This window comes from Dama dama, chromosome X, assembly GCF_033118175.1.
Source record: "Dama dama isolate Ldn47 chromosome X, ASM3311817v1, whole genome shotgun sequence".
NCBI lineage: Eukaryota > Metazoa > Chordata > Mammalia > Artiodactyla > Cervidae > Dama > Dama dama.
Window position 1 is genome coordinate 139058809 of NC_083714.1, and position 22393 is coordinate 139081201.

Sequence of the window (22393 nt, forward strand, 5' to 3'; positions counted from 1 at the left end):
TAGAGGTGGCAAATGAATCATCAAGTGGAAAGAATATGATTTAGACTGACCCATCTCTGAAGCCAGAACCCTGCCAGTGACACAGGGCATGACTCTGCTGTGGACAGAGGATATCTGAGCTTTAGTCCTGGCTGAGATCCTAACAGGGCTCTCTCCCAGGGTGGTTCACCTCACTTGAATCTAGAATGCACACACTGAGGCCTTTGTCTCAGTAAATGTTGACCAAGTGAATGAGGCCCTGGAACAGACCCCTAACCTGTCTGGTTCAGTCGCTTACCACATTGGAGACATTCCTTTGAAGGCTTCTCTGTCCCTGGAAATGAATTGATCTCTGTCACTCAGATGGTTTGATCTATTTATTTGTTGGTAAATCCTAAATTCAGAATTCATCGCTTCTCCTTCTATGTCTCCTCCCCCCTTTCCTCCCCTCCCCTCCTCTTTTCTCTTTCATTCCTAACAATAGACCCTTTGCTTTCCCCGGCGTTCCATCTCAAGAATCCATGAGCTCCTGGGAACTGCTCTGGACTATAATTTTTCCTGTTAATCCTCATAGAAGAGAGAATAGAGAAAAAACACAGAACAAAAACCCAAACAAAACACAAAACCAGGAAACAAAACCCAGGTCCCTCTGACTTCTTCAGCGGATGGCCCTTCTTCTATGTCCCATCTATTCTTCAGTCCTGTCAGTTCTTGTGTTTAACAAACAGCCTCTCACATCAACTCCTTCCCACTTCCAGCTCTAGTCCTCATTATCTCACATTTTACTTATTACAGTGAGCTGTTCCTTGGTCTTCCTGACTTTGCTTTTTTCTCTTTTGTTTTCTCTGTTCTGTTGCAGATTAGTCTCCCTGGAGATCTATTTTTATCTTGATATCTCCTTTCTTCTTGGCGAGTAGGAGAGGGTGACACCCTTTGCTGTGCTAACTCTATACGTAGAGGCTCCCTCCAGGCACTCTGAGTCAGCCATCCAAGGGCCCCAGGTCACCTGGCTGCTCTGCTTCCCACTCCTGACACCCACATCTAGACCTGCAGAGCCGAAAGCATAGCCACTTTTAGTTTATTTAGTTTTATCTGATTTGTTTTTAAATTTAAGAACTGAAGCACTTTTGTCAATGTGGATGGGAATATTAACAGGAAATGATTTTTAGTATTTGATTAAGTTATGGGGAAACTTTTATGTATATGTATTTGCAACTGCTTGGGTAGGTGAATTCATCTTTTCAATTGTAAATTTTATAGAATCTAAGTGCAGATTATTTCTGATGAGTTTAACATCCAAATTGAGGTATGCTGTAAGTGTGGACTGCATGTTAGATTTCAGAGATTTAGTAAAAAAATGTAAAATATGACATTAATAATTTTTATATAGAGAGTACATACTGAAATAATATTTTATATGTATTGAGTTAGATAAGATATATTTTAAAAGTGAATTTAATCTGCTTTTTACTTTTTTTAATAGGACTGCTAGAAAATTTTAAATTATACATGTAACATGTATTATATTTCTATCAGACAGTGCTAGTCTAGAACAATTGGGTCATTTTATTTATTCTCTCTTCAATTTAGATTTTCCAGGGCAGGTTAAATTTTTAATATTTCCTGTAACCACCCCCTCCATCTTCATAAATAATTCATAACTGTTAGATAACCTGTTCGAGTGAATGATTTAGAAAATGTGATCTAGGCTTCCAGCCCCTTCTAGTGTTTTCTAACATTGTTCTCTGCATCTGGAACATCCAACTCAGATGACCTGTCCCACCCCATCTTGACCATCCTTGACCACATGCCATGGGTTGATGTCTCTTAATTCCCAGAGCATCTAGATTTAGTTTCTACACACTCAGATTCATTGCCACCCTCCACACCACTTTGCATTGTTCTGACTTCTTACATGTAAAACTTCCCTTCTCTTCTAGAAAGTTCAATTACTGAGTCAAGCATCATGCTTTCTCTTTCATTTGACCCATCTACCAGATTTAAACTATGATTTCCTTTTTGAGCAACACAAAGGCTCAATAAGGACCAGTGCAAGAATATTCCAAATAGTTGAATTGTACCCTTACCGAGTTGCCAAATATTAAACTTGGCTATTATAATAAATTAAGGAAATATATTTATAATTTTGAAGATGTACTGGAAAAGGAGTTTTCCATGGAGTCAGCAAGCTAAGATTTTAGTTCTATTCCTGCCTCTCTGGGCACCTGACCTTGGACAAGTGTACTTCACCTTTCCAGAACTTTCTTCATATAGAAAACAGATAAGCTCTAAGATACATTGCAAATAGCATGTTTTATAAGTCTGTGATGGAAATCTTTCTCAAATGCCTTGCATACTACTCTGAGTTTTTAAAATAGAACATGCTGAGCAGAAATTAGCATTTTTTAAAATGTCAGAGTCATTATTAGGGATGTCAATTATTATACACTGACAGTGTAATGCAGCTAAGGGGTTATTGTGATGTGTATGACTGCTTACTCTCCAGAGCAGCGGTTTGTATTTGTTAATTAATGTCTGCCCTTTAATGTCCTCTTTTAATGTCAGACTGTCACCTGTCACTTATTGCTAACGCTGGTCTTGCCTGTATTAATACCTTCCCTGTCCTCATCCCATGTAATTTGGGATTCCTAACCTAAGGTGATGTTGGGAAACCCGATCATGAGGAGCTTGTTTGACTTCTGTCTGAAATTGGGAATTTAGTCCCTCAACAACCATTTATAGGCCTTTTCTTCACTTGTTCGTTTCCAACTCCTGTCCTGATGGCTAAGTTTCCCAGACAGGTCACCTATAGATAATAGAGGGCCTAATGATAATAATGGTTAATCAACACAGTGAAGAACTCTCACAGAAGTATGCAAAGAGACAGAACAGAACAGAAAGTCAAGATAGGTTCCATGTATGTGCTTGAACTGGATATATAAAAAAGTAGTTTCCCGAGACAGAGAGAAAAGCATGGGCTATTTAGTGTCTCATTCAATTCCTACAAAAAAACCTTGTGAACCAGGTAACACTATTCTCCCCACTTTATAGATTAGACAAAGAAAGGTTCTGAGATTTGCCTAAAGTCTCCATGGTACATCTGAAAGAAAGTGTATTATCTTTGGTCTGTTTCTCCCCTTCCTTAGTACTGAGTCCTATTATATGTTAAATGATCTGAACACTTCTAGAGGTCCAGAGAAGCAAATAGAAAAGCAGTTCTTAACCGGTAGTAATTTTACCCCCCAGGGACATTTAACAGTGTCTAGAGACATTTTTGGTTCTCCAGACTGAAGTGGGAGAGATGCTATTGGTATCCAGTGGATCGAGACCAGGGATGCTGCTAAATGTTCTGCAACACAGGGCAACTCGCAAGGATGGCCCAGCTCTAAAGATCAATAATGCCAAGGGTGAGAAACCTTGCAATAGGTAGAAAGAAAGCTTAGTCTTTCTCTACTGTGGATTGGATTAAAACGAATAATTATTTGAAGTCTGTCTTTATTTCTTTTTGTTTTTTTTCTTGGTCACACCATACTGAAGCAAGGAACAAGTAGGAGGAAGGTGGGAAAGAGCTTGAAAATACCTGGACACATTTTTATTTTATCTTTTCTACGGAAATACAAGTAAAATCTAAAGATCTGCTACATTTCTGTAGCAAACAATACTAATATTTGCCACTGAGATTGCTCGTCTTTTCTGGGGCTGTGCTAAGGGGTGGGGGGCCTGTTCAGCACATGCCTCTTGCAGTTAGGTGTAGTCATGTGACTGAAATGGGGATTATGGGTGGAAGCCTGTTTATGATTTTTCATGCTGTCATCCTAGACCACAGCAACCATGGAAGTGTATATTGGTATGGAGAAACCGTAATATCTAAGCGATATGGAAAACTGCACCAATGGAGAACAGCAATCCCGCCCAGTCTCCAGGTCTGCTAGACTTTGCATTAGTAAGAACCAATCTTTTTTGTGCTATATTACTGAGAATTTTGAAATTATTATTGTAGTGTATTCTAACTTATCCTAATACATCCAAGTTAATTAGCAAGTACTCTGGGATTCTTGAACCCCACCCCACCCCCAGTCCCGCCAAATTTCTGGGGGTGTTGCTTCTGCCTAGGGTTTCAGGATGTATTGATATTTTACATACGGATTCATTCACATTGCTTTCTCAAATTCCAATTAGCATTGAAGTCCTAGAAAGATGTTAGTCTTTATAAAAATCCAGTGAGTCGGCAGTAAGCTCCAAATGTTCTCACACATAGTTTCTGGGACTGCATGTGAAAGAGTATATTTTTTAGACTTTGAAAACTACATTTTTATGTCTGAAATGATTGTTGTTGACATTAAAATATATCCTGAATTGTGACATCTCAAGCTTGATGGCTTTTACCTACTCATTATATAAATTCCATTATGTAAGCTAGAATATAAAACCTTATTTTGTTTACCTGAGTTTCTAGATTAGAGATTGTGAAAATTCTAGGACAATGGTAATCAACCTCTCATCTTCTGTTCCACACATTTCTTTCTCTCTTTCTCCCTAATTTGAATCAAAACCATGTCATTATTTCTCTCACCTGTTGGAAACGGTTTACCTTTTTTGGTAAGGTAAGTCTTCAGAAACCAAAGACCAATCTTTTTAGGTTATCGTCAGTCCCTTGTAATGTTACTTTATATCTATGATCCAGCATGCTTTTTACCACCCTCCTTCTATAAGTTTATCCATTTTAACTTATATTTAACATATTTATTATTGCATTTATTTACCTGCTCAGAAGCATCTATGTACTTCATAGCACTCCTTTAACTTTACTATGAGCTATAACTAACATAAGGGTCAGCTGCCTATAGGAGTTTCTTCTCCTCTTTTTCCTTGGATGTCAAGTAAACTGCCCTGAATTGCAGTCCCTTGGGTGGGAGAAAATCTAACATGCTGACTAAAGACATCCAGACTCTTCTGTGCACCTGATTTTCTTGTGGTCGGTCCACACTGTGGCCTGTTCCCCTGTCACCCCTGGTCAGACAGGGCAGCACGGTCTGTGTGCACACGCCCATCAGGACAGTCAAGATGATCCATACAACACTGCATCACAGGCACGCCGCTTCTGAAGCATGCAGGGGCCATCCGCATTACCGGGAATTGCTCAGTGGGGGTCTTTCTTTTCAGACTTAGCATGTCACTGTGATACTGGGCTCTCCTTCATCTTCACACTCTCCTAACACAGTCTCTACCCTGCTCCTTCTCAGGGCTCTCCCTCCATCTCTCTCAAGCTCTCCTCACCCCACTCCTTTGAAGCCCAGAATCCCCCCTCTAGTATGTCCTGCACTTTGACTTTCCTAACCTTTAACTCAACGCTAGTCCAGCTTCTGTAGTTTATTTTTTATTCTGTTTATTTTTGGCCACGCAGTTTGCAGGGTCTTAGTTCCCCAACCAGGGATTGAACCCCTGCTCTCAGGAGTGAAAACATGAGTCTGATTTTTTTTTTTCAATGCTCAGTATATGGTTTTATTATCAATAACCAGGACTGACTTGGACTGACAACGGATTCTGTTATATAATAGTTTCAGGAAGAATTGCTACAGAGCATTGTTTATCAAACTAATATACTCAAATATGTAAACATCTCTCCATATTAAATTCCTTATGGAAAGCATCCCTATCTAGCAAGCTAATTACTTGCTTATTTAAGGGTACATTTTGTAATTAGAATATATTGAAAGGTTATGTTACTTTGTGGGAATCTTACTAAAATATCATGTGGATGAGGTAAATATTTGGGTGTCCTGCTTTAAATTTTGTCTAAGTGAAAGTCTTTTAGGGATATTGATCTATACATTTGGCACCAACATCTTATAAATGTCTTTATGTTAACATGGCACCTAATCTCTTTCTGAGCAAAATCTCAGCTCTGGTTGGGATTTATTTCTTGGCCTGTTTCTGCAAGTATCAAAACTTATTTTCAGGAATACCTGGTTTTTTGACTCCTTGTTCTAATTCTTAACCCAGCTTAGTTGAACCAAAGCATATAGCTGTATCCTTCATAGAAGCATAGAATAGCTATTTTCCAACTGATTTCAGGAAATATAACCCCACCTTGTAACTTCACCATAATTATCAAATCCTTATTTAAGAAGGATTGTCCAAAAACAGGCAGTATTGATTCCTTTAGATGTTTTGAAATTCATACCTTGACTGCTGAAAGCTACATTTTTATGCTACACTGTTTTGACTTTCATAATATTGCTTTTACAAAGTTGCGTTTTATCCTCTATTCATCTTGAAGAATAGAATACAGAAGAGTTCGGTGAATCCTGCTAAGAACAATGATATGTTGATAATAATCATGATAATACTCATTATTAATTATATGATGATAATTCATGAATTTGAAAGCATGAGGCTTAACCACTGCATGACCAGGGAATTCTCCTCCTTCTTTATTTGATAAACTTCAGCCAGAGATTCTGCCAAATAGAGGCCCTCTACTCTGGGTATACACCCTTTGGAACCACAGGCTTTCAGATTAGTGTTTTCTTTTATCTAGCACATTGTTAGAAATGGAAGTTCCTAATTTCTAGAACAAGAAGAAAGCTATATGAGGCCTCCAGGCATTTGAGGAGTGTGAGAAGGAGTAGAGGACTTGGTGGCAAGAAAAAGAGAGCACAAGAGGCTTGTTGATCTGTAGTTGATGGGGTCAGAGTGGTCAGAATGGCCAGTGCATGGAGGCTCTTGGGAAGTATCATGTGGGCAGAAGAAAGCTTTTGAAAGAAGTGAAGGAGCAGAATGCCATGCTCAAAACTACATTCTAGAAAGATCACCCTGGCTTGGGTCAGAGGGCCACGGTGTCGAGTCAAAGAGAACAGTTATAAGACTTTGATCGCAGAAGGAGCTATAGCGACTTCCCTGGTGGTCCAGTGACTAAGACTCTGTGCTCCCAATGCAGGGGGCCTGGGTTTGATTCCTGGCGAGAGAACCAGGTCCCACGTTCCACGGCTAAGAGTTTGCATGCTCAATGAAGATTCTCCATGCTGCAACGAAGATCAAAGATCGAAGACACTGAGTGCTGCACCTAAGACCCAGTATAGCCAAATAAATAGGTAAATTTTTTCTTAAAAAAGAATGAACTATAAAATGAGAGGGCTGTTGCAGGACAAGGATAGTGATGTGAAGTGGATTTGAGAGCTATTGTGCAGTGGGATTGAAGGGGCTCTGCAACTGTGTGGGCAGATGAATCAGTGAGAGGATGAACCCGACTTGAGCAGAAGAGGGGTGCTGGTGCCCTCTCTGAGGCGAGGTGACATGGAAGGAGGAGCACTCTGTGGGGGGCGCGGGTGGGGGAAACCATGGATTCAGTTATGCCCATGGTATGTTTGAGGTACCAGTGCCACCCTCTCAAAGATGTTGAATCAGCAGCTGTAGACCCTCAGATACCAGCGCCCATGGACTTAGCATGCTTGGTTTTGAGTGTTCTTAAGGAGCATGACAGGGCTTCCCTGGGGGCTCAGGCAGTAAAGAATCTGCCTGCAATGCAGGAGACCCAGGTTCGATCCCTGGGTCAGGAAGATCTCCTGGAGAAGGGCATGGCAACCCACTCCAGTATTCTTGCCTGGGAAATCCCATGGACAGAGGAGCCTGGTGGGCGACAGTCCATGGGGTCGCAAAGAGTCAGACACGACTTAGCAACCAAACCACCACCACCACCACCACCACCAAACATGACGTTGCTCTACAACACAAATATATATCAGAAAGTGATGGGTGATGCTTAAGGGTGAATCACTGGTGCTTAAGGGTAAATCATGTGGCCCTGGAGTGAGACTCACACAGCTACCTTTTGGGGGATCAGGAGAATTCAGGAAGGATGGGTTCAGAGATAAAAGTCAGAAATGGTGGCTAGTACAGTGAGAAGGAGGAGACAATAAATATCATCTGAGCCTATGGAATCTGAGTGGACAGAGTGACATAGAAAAGCCACTCTAAAGTCAGCACTGGAGCTTGGGTGGTATCAAGACTGGAGCTGTAGGTTAGCAAAACAGAAGTGGGATCCCTTTTGCCAAACTGCAGCCTTTGATGTCTTGATTTCTTACCTCTGCTAAACTGTGTGGAGCCAAGAAGCAGGCCCTCACCTTTTGAGTTTGCTCACCTTTCTTCAAGGCACCCCTCGCAATTGGCAGAGGCAGGTAGTTGTTTAACAATCTGCAGAGAGATTGAGGTAATGAACTTGGAAAAGAGGATGAAATCTAACCCAAGTCAGCAGAACTATATCTGTTATGTCTGGGTGCCAAGGATGAAAAGCAAGCATGGTGTTTGAAGCCAGAAACATACTAATTTTTTTACTTCTGACACTTTTTCTGATCTTAACTTTACTAATATTTGCATAATATTCCCTGTGCCTTCCTCCCCTTCAGTACCACCCCTCCCACCAAAAAAAAAAAAAAAAACTCTGCATAAGTTTCTTCTCCTCTCCAACACTCTTCTGCCCCCAATCGCACCCCCCACCCTACCTACACATATCCAAAGTTATTACTGGGTAATTTAATTCAGAAAGGCATTTCAAAATGTAATTTCTTCATTGATGAGGAAATACAGGGTGATCATTTTAAAATATTGAGTGGCAAAGGAATTCCTGAGGTCTTTAAGACAACAGATTAAACTGGAGTCTTGTTCTGCAATAACATTTGCCGGGACCAGGTTTATTGCTGAAATCCCAGTGGCGTGTTTGTTTTGTCTCAGCTCCGTACATGCTCATGGCTAATCAACAGACAGGTCTTGAAATCGCTGGGTGACCTGTACATCTTGTCCCTAGGAATAAATATCACTCCCTTTGGGAGAGCTCAAGGCTGAATGAGTCATAACCCAGTCCTTTTGGTGTGTACAAAACAGTAGTTTTCTTGGAGTCAGAGACAAATTCGTGACTGACTCTTTTCCACCAGTACAAATGTCTTGGCTCTCAAAATGAAGCTTGGTTTTCATATCCTGGAATGAAGAGAATTTATTCAAGTCTTAGCAGGACCTCGATCTGAAGATAACAGCATTGGTGCCCTAATTTCTCCAGAATTTTTTGTATTCAGTGCACGCCAAATCTTTTCTTCTTCTGAAATATATTTTCAAGGGCTATAGTAGGAACCACTGCCTGGCGACTTTAAAGGAAAACGTTCGTTGATTTAACGCCTATACATTTCTTGAGTTGTTTGATTGCATTTCAGCTTAGAAAGCAAAAGAGGGTACCAGATTCTATTATCCAATATCCTTATTCATTTGGATGTCCTGTAGTCACATGAATTGATTTTAGCCCAAACAGAATTTGTCATCTCTCTCCAGTGTTGCTTCTCCTCCCATAATTCCTGTCCTAATAGATAGTACAGCCACCCATGCACGTATCCAGTGGGAAAGAATGGGAATTATCCGAGACTCTGCTTGCTTCTTCACCAGTCTCCAAATTCTCTCATTAAAAAAAAATATTTATTTTTACTTTTGAATGTGCTGGAACTTTGTTGCTGCTAGGGGCTACTCTCTATTTGCAGTGCTTAGGCTTCTCATTGTGGTGGCTTCTCTTGTTGTGGAGCATGAGCTCCAGGGCATATGGGCTTCAGGAGTAGTAGCATATGGGCTTACTTGCCCCATGGCATATGGGATCTTCCCAGACCAGGGATCCCCCGCATTGACAGGCAGATTCCTAACCACTGAACCACCAGGGAAGTCCTCTAGATTCTCCTGATTCTATCTTTTTCATCTCTTATTTTCTCCTCTGCGTTCCCACACCAATGTAATTAAAGTCCCCACCATGTCTTACCTGATCTAAGGTAATAGTGTTCTGTCGAACTTTCCTGCTTCCAAAAGCTTACCATCCCTGATCTCAGCAATCAACCTTGTGGTCCTTACAAAATGACCCTTCTATGTTGCAAATCTGATTGTTTTATTACAACTTAAGACCCCTCGATGGTTTCCAATGACTACTGAGTATGTCTGAACTCTAGTGTAACTGCCAAGGCTTTTCCTCTATGACCTGGTCTCTGCCTTCACTCCTTACCCCATGGTCTGACATTCTGCCGTGTGACCCAACGTTTCAGCCACATCATATGATGCCATGCCATCCTATGACATGCCAGGCCCCATTGCCTCACCATTCGTTTCATGTACCCTGCATATTCCATTCTCTGCCTGCAGGGTCATTCCTCCGCCTCTCTGATGGGGAAACTCCTAGTTATCTTTTAAGAACATCCTGTCCTTGGTAGCAGCTACCTTGTTTTTCTCGAAAGCACTCACATTACCTTACAGTAGCACTATCTGAAATTTCCTGCTTTGCTGTCAGTCTGGGAACACCTTCAGGAGAAGCCATGATCCATTTCTCTTTGACCCTCTTACCTAAATAGCCAGAAAAAGAGACTAAGACAGGTCATGTGGCCACAGTCCAAAGGTTTCAAGCAAATTACCAAGCTCTGAAAGGAGAATAAGCCACAAAGCTCTTCTTATTGTCCATCATGCTCTTTTCTTTGTGTTTTCTAGGGACTGGAGTCTTTGCACTTTATTTTCCCTAGCAGGCACCAGTGGCCTGGGGACATAGTGTTACTAAAAAGAAGTGGAGATGGGGTGGCTGTGTTAACTGTGCAAGGGGCTAGTGGTCTTTTAGATGAAAGGGAATTTGGGAATCATGATTATGCTTTGAGCTCTGTTTCTCAAACATTTGAAAACATGATTCCCCCCCCCCATCAGAAGGATACGCAGTTTTGTTATGATCTAATACACATAAACACATACACAAACATACTTTGAAAAAAACAAGTGAAGAAGACATGGTTACCTTTCCTATTCGGCAGGCATTCTGATGTTTCAGTTCTAATTAGTCTAGCCTGGTCTATTTTGTCTTTTAAACATTCTGGTTACGACCTAGCAAGTGATGTTTCAATTCTCCAGTGGGTCGGGATGCCTATTCTGAGGAATCCTGTTGCCAATGCAGCCTCTCTCTGACTCAGGTACCTGCTTGTATGTAGATGAAGACAGCCACATTCCCTGAGGCCCTGCTGACAAACAGCTGTTTGTGGGAGGGAGCCACGCATGGTTGGTGGCATCAGTATCAAACTGAGGATGAGAATTCCTTGCAGTTTTAGAGAACTGAAAGAAATATGCAGTGCGGCTCAATTCTGGCTCTCCCAAGAGCAGAATACAGTTGCCTGATTAACAGCTCGTGAGCTCAGTCACTGGAACGGCCGACAACTGACCCTTTGGTCCTAGGGATCTGGAAGCCTCCTCTATGGCTCCAGCAGTTGAGACCGCTTCCAGCAGCCACACCGGGCGGGGATCAGTCTCATCAGTCTTGTGCCTCTGTTTTGGTAATTTCCACTGCTGTGGTTCACTGTGCATACCAGGCTGACTGACAATTAGTGTCTGAGTATGTAAACAAAGCCCAGGCAGAATTTAAATCCCTTACTAATGAGCAGTGATGTTTGTCAAGAGAACACTGTTGTTTATTCCATTGGATTTCACCTGCAGAAATCTTGTTTGGTATTTCCACAACAACGTGAGAGGGGAAAAGGAAATGAGAGATCAAAGCAGAGGCAAACAGCGCAAAATGACAAGTAGTAGAACTTTCAAGCCAAGTCATAAATGAACTTAGTTAATCATTAGTTAATTTAATCTAATTATTTATTAGATCAAAACATGTATCTGTTGTTCTGCCAAGCAGGTACAGAATGTATATAAGTTCAGTGAAAGAGGAAATTTTAGCTAGTATCTATTTTCCATGCTTCCTGTATTCATTTCCTAGAGCTGTTGTAACCAAGTACTACCAACCAGGTGGCTGAAAACAACAGAAATGTGTTCTCTCGCACTGTGGAGGCAGGATGCCTGAAATCAAGGTGTCAGCCAGGCCCTAGAGGAGGGTCCTTCCTTGCCTCTTCCTGACTTCTGGTGGTTTGCGCAGTCCTTGACTTTCCTTGGCTTGTAAATGCATTGCTCCAATATCTGCCTCTGTCTTCACGTGGCATTCCCCTGTGAATCTGTCTCTCCAAGGTATTCGTCTCTCTGTCCCTCTCAGCACAGGGTGACAGTGTTTTTGCTGGTATAAAATTCTCAAAAATTTGTCAGTCTTCAGGTGAAAATCACAGGCGTCTGAGCCATTAGACATGAGAATCCTCCACAGACCTTTCCTGGATCACAACCTCTCTATTCCTGGCTTTTGCTGAGCTGGTTGATTGGATCCATAAATCATATGTCCAGTCCCTTTAACAAACTGTTGTCCGACCACACTCTTGGTGTTCTTACACACTTTCTCATTTTCTGCTGCTCTCTGAATTGGCTGAAAAATTTCCAAATCAAGTACTGGTCGCTTTTTGCTGATCAGTTCTTTCTCAACTTGTCCCTTTCCTTTAGCATTTTGTCATAAGCAGCAAGGAGAGCACTTTTCACACTTGGCTTAGATATCTCCTCAGCCAAATATCCAAGTTGATCAACTTTCAAATTCTTTCTATAAAACTCTAGGACACAATCCACCCAAGTTCTTTGCCTCTTTTGAACAAAGATGTCTTCTCTCCACTGTGCAATAACATTTTCTTCATTTCCATCCGTGACCACACTAGAGGCACCTTTGCTGTTTGTTTTTCTATTACCATTCTGTTCATGATGACACTGTGTATTCTCAGAGATCATAGAAGCTTTCTATACTGTGTTACTCACATCCTCCTGAGCCTTCACCAGAATCACTTTAATGTCCAGATTCCTACCAACCATTTCTTCAAGGCAGTCTAGGCTTCTTCTGTCCAGCTCCTCAAAATTCCCCAATTTCAAACAGTTTCCACATTTTCAGGTATTTGTTACAGCAACACCCCACTTCCACATACCAAAATTTATATCTGTCAGGGATCTCCAGAGAAACAGAACTAGTAAGATGTATACAGATAAGTTACGTGTGTGTTCGTGTGCTCGGTCATGCCCGACTCTCTGTGAGCCCATGGACTGCAGCCCACCAGGCTCCTCTGTCTGTGGGATTTCCAGGCAAGATACCGGAGAGCTGCCATTTCCTCCTCCAGGGGATCTTCCTGACCCAGGGATTGAACCCAAGTCTCTTGCATCTCCTGCATTGGCAGGTGGATTCTTTACCACTGCACCACCTGAAGCCTGCAGGTATGTTAATCTGTATCTAAATATCAAATATCCACATCTGTATATGTATATCTATCTGTCTATCTAGTTTCACAGGATGGAAACACAGGCAGCAGTTGATGTTACAGTCTTGAGGCAGAATTTCTTCTTCAAGAAGCCTCAGTTTTTGCTCTTAAGACCTTCAATCCATTAGATGAGACTCAATCACATTATGAAGGGTAATCTTCTTAAAGTCAAGTGATTATAGATGTTAGTCACACCTACAAATACCTTCACAGAAACATCTAAATTAGTGTTTGATTAAATAACTATAGCCTAGCCAAGTTGATATATAAAACTAGCCATCACACCCCCAAAGTCAGACTTGGTCATATTCTGTTATGAATTATCACTAGGTATCTGATCCTTTATAAACTTGAAGTATCATTTGCTAATATGTTTATTTATGGCAGAAAGCAAAGAGGAACTAAAGAGCCTCTTGATGAGGGTGAAAGAGTAGAGTGGAAAAAACTGGCTTAAAACTCAGCATTCAAAAAACCAAGATCATGGCATCTATGGGATGTCATCGCTTCATGGCACTTCATGGCACATTTGTCACTTCATGGCAAATGGATGGGAAAAATAGTGGAAACAGTGACAGATTTTATTTTCTTTGGCTCCAGAATCACTGCAGACAGTGACTTCAGCCACAAAATTAAAAGACACTTGCTCCTTGGAGGAAAAGCTTTGACAAACCTAGACAGTTAATTAAAAAGCAGACATCACTTTGCTGACAAAGGTCTGTATAGTTAAAGCTATGATTTTTCCAGTAGTCATGCACAGATGTGAGAGTTGGACAGAAGGCTGAGCACTGAAGAACTGATGCTTTTGAATTGTGATGCTGGAGAAGACTCTTGAGTCCCTTGGAATGCAAGATCAAACCAGTCAATCCTAAAGGAAATCAGTCCTGAATGTGCATTGGAAGCACTGATACTGAAGCTGAAGCTCTGATATTTTGGCCATCTGCTGTGAAGAGGCGACTCATTGGAAAGGACCCTGATGCTGGGAAAGATTGAGAGCAGGAGGAGAAGGGGGCGACAGAGTTTGAGATGCTTAGATAGCATCACTGACTCAGTGGACATGAGTTTAAGCAAACTCCGGGAGATAGTGAAGGACAGGGAAGCTTTAGTGTGCTACAGTCCATGGAGTCACAAAGAGTTGGACATGGCTTAGTGACTGAATAACAACAATAAGTTTGAGGCTTCATACTTAACCAGAAGTCTCTTTTATTTGTTTTACTTTATAGCCTTCCTTTGTAATACATATGATTTTGAAAATTCTAGGTATTAAATGCTCTTCTCTTGAGTATCAGGCCTCTATGTAAAACATACCACTTGGTTTTTCTCATTAAGAAAGTATTTTGATTATTTCAAAAAATTTAATGAAATTGAGTTCTTTATCAGAGGAAGTTTTCGCACCCACTGGCATGATATTATGCAACATTAGAGCTGGTGAAGTGCAAATCACAGGGCTGTGTGCTTGCTTGCTGAAGGCTTACTATTAAGAGACAGAAGAGTGGATGCATATGCTAGAGGGAACACTTGGCTGCCCATTAGAATTACCTGGACAGCTTAAAAAAAAAAAAAAAATCCCAGGCTGATCAAATCAGAAGGGCTAGGGGTGGTAGGTAATCACCCCTCCTTTCTTCAAGAGGTAAAACTTAATTTCTTCAGCTCATTGAGAGTGAGCTGGACTTAGTGACTTGCTTCTACCAAGAATATTTGGCTGCAGTTACTGTATGTGACTTCCAGTAATATTGTGTCATAAAACACTGTGAAGCTTCCTCCTGGCTTTTTCTTTTTTGAATCACATACTTTTGGAGAAACCAGCTACCACGGCCATGAGGACACCTAAGCAGCCCTAGAGAGTCTCATGTTATGAGACCTCCTGTCAACAGCCAGCAAGGAACTGGGGCCTTTGTGATGGTTAACTTTATGTGTCAGCTTGACTGGGACACAGGTGCTCAGACATTTGGACAAAAGTTATTCCGGGTGTGTCTGTGAGGATGTTTCAGGATGAGATTAACATTTGAATAGATAGACTGAGGAAAGGAGATTGCCTTCTCTAATGTGGATGGGCTTCATGCAATCAACTAAAGACCTGACTAGAATAAAAAGACTAAGAAGGGACTCCTCTTGCCTAAGTCCTTGAGCTGGGACATACGTCTTCCTGCCTTCAGAATCAAACTGAAGCAGTTGTTCTTTTGGGGTCTCAAGCGTGCTGGCTTTTGGACTGTAACTGACACCTTCAGTTTTCCTGGGTCTTGGGCTTTTGTACTTGAACTGGAACTACGGCATTGACTCTTGTGGATCTCTGACTTTTCGACTACAGATCTTGAGACTTCTCAGCCTCTGTAACTGTGCAAGATAATCCTCCATTTTATATATACATTATATCCTATTGGCTCCTCTCTGGAGACTCTTGTATAGTGCAGCCTTCTGCCAGTAGCCATGTGGGAGAACCATCTTGGAAGCCCCAGTCAAGCCTTCAGATGACTGCAGCCTAAGCTGAAATCTTGACTGTGGTCTCATGAGAGATGCTGAACCAGAACCCCCACCTGAGCTATTCCCATATTCCTGATCCACAGAAACTGCATGGGGTAGTAAATGTTCTTTGTTTTAGGCTACTAAGTGTTGTGGTAATTTGTTATACAACAATAGATGACTACCACACTAGGTGATTCCAATGTGTAGCCAAGTTTAAGGAGCACTACCTTACTCTTCTATCAGTAAAAATCACGAAATACCTGCATTTTAGGCACTCAAAGGGATCTTGAGCACTTACTTATATTGTAAGGGGCCTGTCAAATGTCTAGGTAAAGCCACAGATCTGTAGTGCAGACTTTTCTTTGCTTCTCAATATTTTCCAGTTTCGTCCTTATGTCCAAGCAAACCCTCCCATCAGTGAGCTTCATACCTGGACCATATTACAATTCCTTGGTCCTTGTGTCTTTGTAGTCAGAATTGATTTCCCAGCTCCAGTAATTCTGTTACCTCATGTTTGGGTGTAGGCATCTTTGTGTTTGGGACAGGGCAAAAACCCTATGAAAGACATAATATTGTTCTAAAATTTTCTGCTGATTTGAAACTTTCTTCTTGATTTTCAGAAGAAAATTCCACAAGAAAAATAATAGATGCCACTAGACACAAATTCCTTTAATTTTCTTGTCATCAAACTGCTTTTGTACCCAATCTTTCTTCTCCTCTGGCTGTTATTCTTAAAGAGATGCCCTCTTTTCATAGGCTAATATTTCCATCTGTGCTGTGCATCACATTGTCTCGCCCTGTCTCATGGGCAGGTCTGCATCTTCATTTCTCCCTCTCTAGTAGCTTCTTCTTATTGAAACTACTTGTGATTGAAGACTGAACTCTTTCTGCAGCTGAACTGTAGTATTCTAGAAGGCAAGAGCAGTGTCTTGTTAATGAAGAGTCATTGAATGCATGAGTGAATGTATTAATTTTGAAAATACTGAAGCATTTAGTAGATAATAGTTACTCTTTTTCATTGTCTACCCCAAAATTTGTATTTCATTTTCTTGAAAGAAAAACTAAGATGGAAGTTATAGCCTCTTCTCCAGAGATATAGTAAAGGAAGCTAGAAAGGTATTAAAATAGAGATGTGTCTGGTTGGTGGTCAGCTACCAATTTGGCAATCTAATGGCCACTCTGTAGCATTTAAAGGATCATACTGAAGCTGAAAGGCTGGAGACCCAAGACACTCTTTCTTTTATTGCTACCTAAGTGTTCTTGATTTCTCTTTACTTTGCCATGTCTGAAAGTCACATTCACTCAAAGAGCCTGATGAATTTTTTCCTGGAAAGTAGAGTAACAGCCCTTAATAGGTGTGAGAATCACTTTATCAGGGTAGCTACTGTCTCTCTCGTTCAACCACACCATTTCTTACATTCTCCTTGTGGAATGTAAACTACAAGCTGGCTGCATTTGATTTTTCCATCACACCCAACACTGTACCTACTCTCTCCTCACTCTATAGGCTTTTCATGGGAGAGTCAGTCACTGCCGTGACTTAGAGAGGGTCAGCAAGACACAGAGGAAAGAATGTAAACTTTGTATTTAATAAGAGTTAGTTGTTGAATCCTGGTTCTGCTGCTTAACTAGCTACATAGCTTTGGGGAAGTGATTTAGTCTTTTAGAATTTCAGTGTCCTCATCAGTAAAAATAATGTATAACTCAGAGTTGTCATGGACATTAAATGAAATAATTTTGAAAACATTTATTACGGTGGCAATTTCTTTGCCTTCTATATTCACAGATGACTTACGAATCTATATAGCCTCACTTTTCTCTTTAGATCCAAACCCATGATTGTAACTGCATATCTCAAAGACATCTCATAAAGACCTCTTCACCACAGTAACTCATTATCTTTCCTTTCATCCTTTCTCCTCTGTTGTTCTCTAGTTTAATTAACAGCAACATCACTCAGTCATCCAATCTAAAAACCTTTGCATTATCCTCTAGCTTTAATTTTCCTCTCTCTCAGTCTTAATCCCCAGGATCTGTCAGTCAACAAGCTGTTGATTCAGTCTTTAAAATTACAACATGTCCTCTTCCTCCCCACTTCTGCCTTGATTCTGACCCTGGATTCTTCAACCTGGACCATTGCCTGGTTCTATGTAAACAGAAGCATGCCTCTCACTTGATTACACACAAGATGCATTTGTAACAGTGTCCTTAAGGACCCCAACATCTCTTGTAACCTCTGTGGTCCCTTTACATTGTTCACCAAGGACCATGTATTGGTTGATGCTGTGGTCCCCGGTACCCAGAACCACCAAGTCACCATAGCCCCCCAGAGACAGAGTCTCTGCTTACGCCTGCACCTGGTACCTTTTACCACAAGGCCCAGGGTCATTGCATACACCAGTATGCCCCACCCACATTAGAGGTCTTTCCTTACTAAGGGCAGCCAGTAAAGTCTGGGAGAGATGACTGCTTCTTCAAATGTGTAGACACCTGTGGAAGTCTACTGAGATGAAAAAGATTCAGGGAAAGATTACTCCACCAAAGGAATATAGGAAACCTCTAATAACTGACCCCAAAGACGTGAAGATACAGGAATTGCCCAATAAATAATGAAATAATTCTTTAAATAATTGAATAATTATTCTAAAGATGTTCAGAGAACTATAAAGCAACATAAATGATTAATTTAATGAAATCAAGAAAATAATACAAGAACAAAGTTAGAAGTTCAATGAAAAGATGGAAAAAATAAAAGAAACTTTGGAGCTAAAAAATCAATGACTGAACCAAACTTCAGTGAGAGATTCAACAGCAGATAGGACCGAAAGGAGAAAGAATCAGTTTAAAGACAAATCATTTGAAATTATCTAATCAAAGGAACAAAAAGAAAAAAGAAAGGGAGTTTCCCTGGTTGCCTAGTGGTTATTATTCCAGGCTTTCATTGCCATGACCCGAGTTCAAACCTTGGTCAGGAAACTGAGATCCCACAAGCCACACAGTGTGACCAGAAAAAAGAAAAGAGTGAGAAAGAAGAAAAAAATGAAAAGAAGTGAAGAAAGCCTATGGTCCTTAGAGACACCATTAAAGAAATAATCTATGCATCATTGGAGTCCTAGAAGAATAAGAGAAGGAGAAAGAGGTAGAAAGCTTATTTAAAGAAATAATGGCCAAGAACCTCCCAAACCTGGGGAGAGACTTGGAAATTCAAATTCATGAAGCTAATGTTACGCTTATTTGTTGTCGCATCCGACTCTTTGCAACTCTGTGGACTATAGCCCACCAGGCTCCCCTGTCCATGGTATTTTTCAGGCAACAACACTGGAGTGTGTTGCCATTTCCTTCTCCAGGGGAATCTTCCTGACCCAGGTGTCTAACCTGTGTCACCTGTGTCTCCTGCATTGCAGGCAGATTCTTTACCTGCTAAGCCATGGGGAAAGCTCATGAAGCTAACAGACATCCTCAAATTTTGATCCAAATTGATCTTCTCCAAGATACATTATAATAAAACTGTCTAAAGTCAAAGACGAGAGATTTTAAACAGCAGAAGAAAAAAAATTCTCTCATGCAAGTGAACCCCCATAAGGCTATCAGTGGATTATTCAGTAGAAACTTTGCAGACCAAGAGAGAATGAAATAATCTATTAAAAGGACTGAAAGGAAAAAAAAAAAAAAACTACCAGCCAAGGATAGTTTACCCAGCACAGCTGTCTTTAAGAAATGAAGGTGACGGCTTCCTTGGTGGCTCAGTGGTAAAAAATCCCCCTGCCAGTGCAGGATACAGAGGTTCAGTCCTTAATCTGGGAAGATCCCACATACCACAGAACAATTAAGTCTGTGCACCACAACTACTAAGATAAAGAAAGATGGCAGAGTAGGAGGATGTATACTCTTCTTCTCTTGCGAGAACTCCAAAATTACAACTCACTGCTGAATAGCCATCAACAGGAGAATGTTGGATCCCACCAAAAGAAGATAGCCCACATCCAAGGGCAGAGGAGAAGCCCCAGGAAGACAGTAAAAGTGGCAAAATCATGTTTAGACTCAAACCCCATAACCCCCAGAGATGCTCAGAGGGCTCAAACAAAACATTGTGCACACCAGGAAACACCCACAAAGACTGAGCCAGACCTGCCTTTGAGTGTTTGAGTGTCTCCTGCAGAGGTACAGGTCAGCAGTGGCCTGCTGCAGGGGCAAGGGCTGTGGGTGCAGCAGACCTGGGTGTGGCATAAGCCTTCTTAGAGGAGGTCACCATTAACCCCACCATAGAGCCTCTAGAACTTACACAGGACTGGGGAAACAGACTCTTGGAGGGCACAAACAGAACCTTGTGTGCCCCAGGACCCAGGAGAAAGGAGCAGGGACCCCACAAGAGACTGACCCAGACCTGCCTGTGAGTGCCCAGGATCCTGGCAGAGGTGTGGGTCAGCAGTGACCTGCTGCAGGGCCGGGGGCACTGAGTACAGCAGTGTGTACATAGGACCTTTTGAAGGAGGTCACCATTTTCTTCATTACATCCATCATAATTTTTGTCTCAGGTCAAACAACAGGGAGGGAACACAGCCCTACCCATCAACAGAAAATTGGATTAAAGATTTACTAAGCATGGCCCTGCCCATCAGAATAAGACCCAGTTTCCCCCACAGTCAGTCTCTCCCATCAGGAAGCTTCCATAAGCCTCTTATCCTTTTCTGTCAGAAGGCAGACAGAATGAAGACCACAGTCACAGCTAATCAAACTGATCACATGGACCACAGCCTTGTCCAACTCAATGAAACTATGAGCCATGCCCTGTAGGGCCACCCAAGATGGATGGGTCATGATGGAGAGTTCTGACAAAACGTGGTCCACTGGAGAAGGGAATGGCAAGCCACTTCAGTATTCTTGCCTTGAGAACCCCATGAACAGTATGAAAAGGCAAAAAGATAGGACACTGAAAGTTGAACTCCCCAGCTCAGTAGGTGCCCAATATGCTACTGGAGACCAGTGGAGAAATAACTCCAGAAAGAATGAAGGGATGGAGCCAAAGCAAAAACAGTGCCCAGTTGTGGATGTGACTGGTGATGGAAGTAAAGTCCAATGCTGTAAAGAACAATACTGCATAAGAACCTGGAATGTTAGGTCCATGAATCAAGGAAAATTGGAAGTGGTCAAACAGGAGATAGCAAGGGTGAACATCGACATTTTAGGGATTAGTGAACTAAAATGGACTAGAATGGGTGAATTTAACTCAGATGACCGTTGTGTCTACTACTGTGGGCAAGAATCCCTTAGAATAAAGGGAGTAGCCATCATAGTCAAAAAAAGAGTCCAACATGTAGCTTTTGGGTGCAATCTCAAAAATGACAGAATGATCTCTGTTCATTTCCAAGGCAAACCATTCAATATCACAGTAATCCAAGTCTATGCCCCAACCAGTAATGCTGAAGAAGCTGAAGTTGAATGGTTCTATGAAGACCTACAAGACCTTCTAGAACTAACACCCCCAAAAGATATCCTTTTCATCACAGGGGATTGGAATGCAAAAGTAGGAAGTCAAGAGATACCTGGAGTAACAGGCAGATTTGGCCTTGGAGTACAAAACGAAGAAGGGCAAAGGCTAACAGAGTTTTGCCAAGAGAACACACTGGTGATAGTAAACACCCTCTTCCAACAGCACAAGAGAAGTCTCTACACATGGACATCACCAGATGGTCAATACCGATATCGGATTGATTGTATTCTTTGCAGCCGAAGATGCAGAAGCTCTATACAGTCAGTAAAAACCAGACTGGGAGCTGACTGTGGCTCAGATCATCAACTCCTTAATGCCAAATTCAGACTTAAATTGAATGAAGAAGGGAAAACCACTAGACCATTCAGCTATGACCTAAATCAAATCCCTTACGATTATACAGTAGAAGTGGCAAATAGGCTCAAGGAATTGTATCTGATAGACAGAGTGCCTGAAGAACTATGGACAGGAGGTTCGTGACACTGTACATGAGGCAGTGATCAAGACCATCCCCAAGAAAAAGAAATGAAAAAAGGCAAAATGGCTGTCTGAGGAGGCATTACAAATAGCTGAGAAAAGAAGAGAAGTGAAAGGCAAAGGAGAAAAGGAAAGATATACCCATTTGAATGCAGAGTTCCAAAGAATAGAAAGGAGAGATAAGAAAGCCTTCCTCAGCGATCAATGCAAAGAGATAGAGGAAAACAATAGGATGGGAAAGACTAGGGATCTCTTTAAGAAAATTAGAGATACCAAGGGAATATTTCATGTAAAGATGGGCTCAGTAAAGGACAGAAATGGTATGGACCTAACAGAAGCAGAAGATATTAAGAAGAGGTGGCAAGAATTCACAGAAGAACTGTACAAAAAAGATCTTCATGACCCAGATAATCATGATGGTATGATCACTCACCTAGAGCCAGACATCCAGGAATGCAAAGTCAAGTGGGCCTTAGGAAGCATCACTACAAACAAAGCTAGTGGAGGTGATGGAATTTCACTTGAGCTATTTCAAATCCTAAAAGATGATGCTGCGAAAGTGCTTCACTCAATATGCCAGCAAATTTGGAAAACTCAGCAGTGGCCACAGGACTGGAAAAGGTCAGTTTTCATTCCAATGTCAAAGAAAGGCAATGCCAAAGAATGTTCAAACTACCGCATAATTGCACTCATCTCACATGCTAGCAAAGTAATGCTCAAAATTCTCCAAGTGAGGCTTCAACGGTACGTGAACCGTGAACTTCCAGATATTCAAGCTGGATTTAGAAAAGGCAGAGGAACCAGAGACCAAATTGCCAACATCTGC

General features: G+C 41.4%; 1 protein-coding gene across 3 annotated transcripts in view; it reads left to right on the top strand.

Annotated features, from left to right (window-relative positions):
• Positions 1-22393, top strand: part of FANCB (FA complementation group B) — a 346913-nt gene that overhangs the window by 61758 nt on the left and 262762 nt on the right. The window contains exons 13-15 of one of the 3 annotated variants that reach the window (XM_061136008.1): positions 3226-3386; positions 3799-3922; positions 6920-7073. The gene's annotated coding sequence lies outside the window, so the exon portion shown is untranslated. The remainder of the gene's footprint in view (positions 1-3225; positions 3387-3798; positions 3923-6919; positions 7074-22393) is intronic. The other 2 variants (XM_061136009.1, XM_061136010.1) reach the window with 2 other exon arrangements.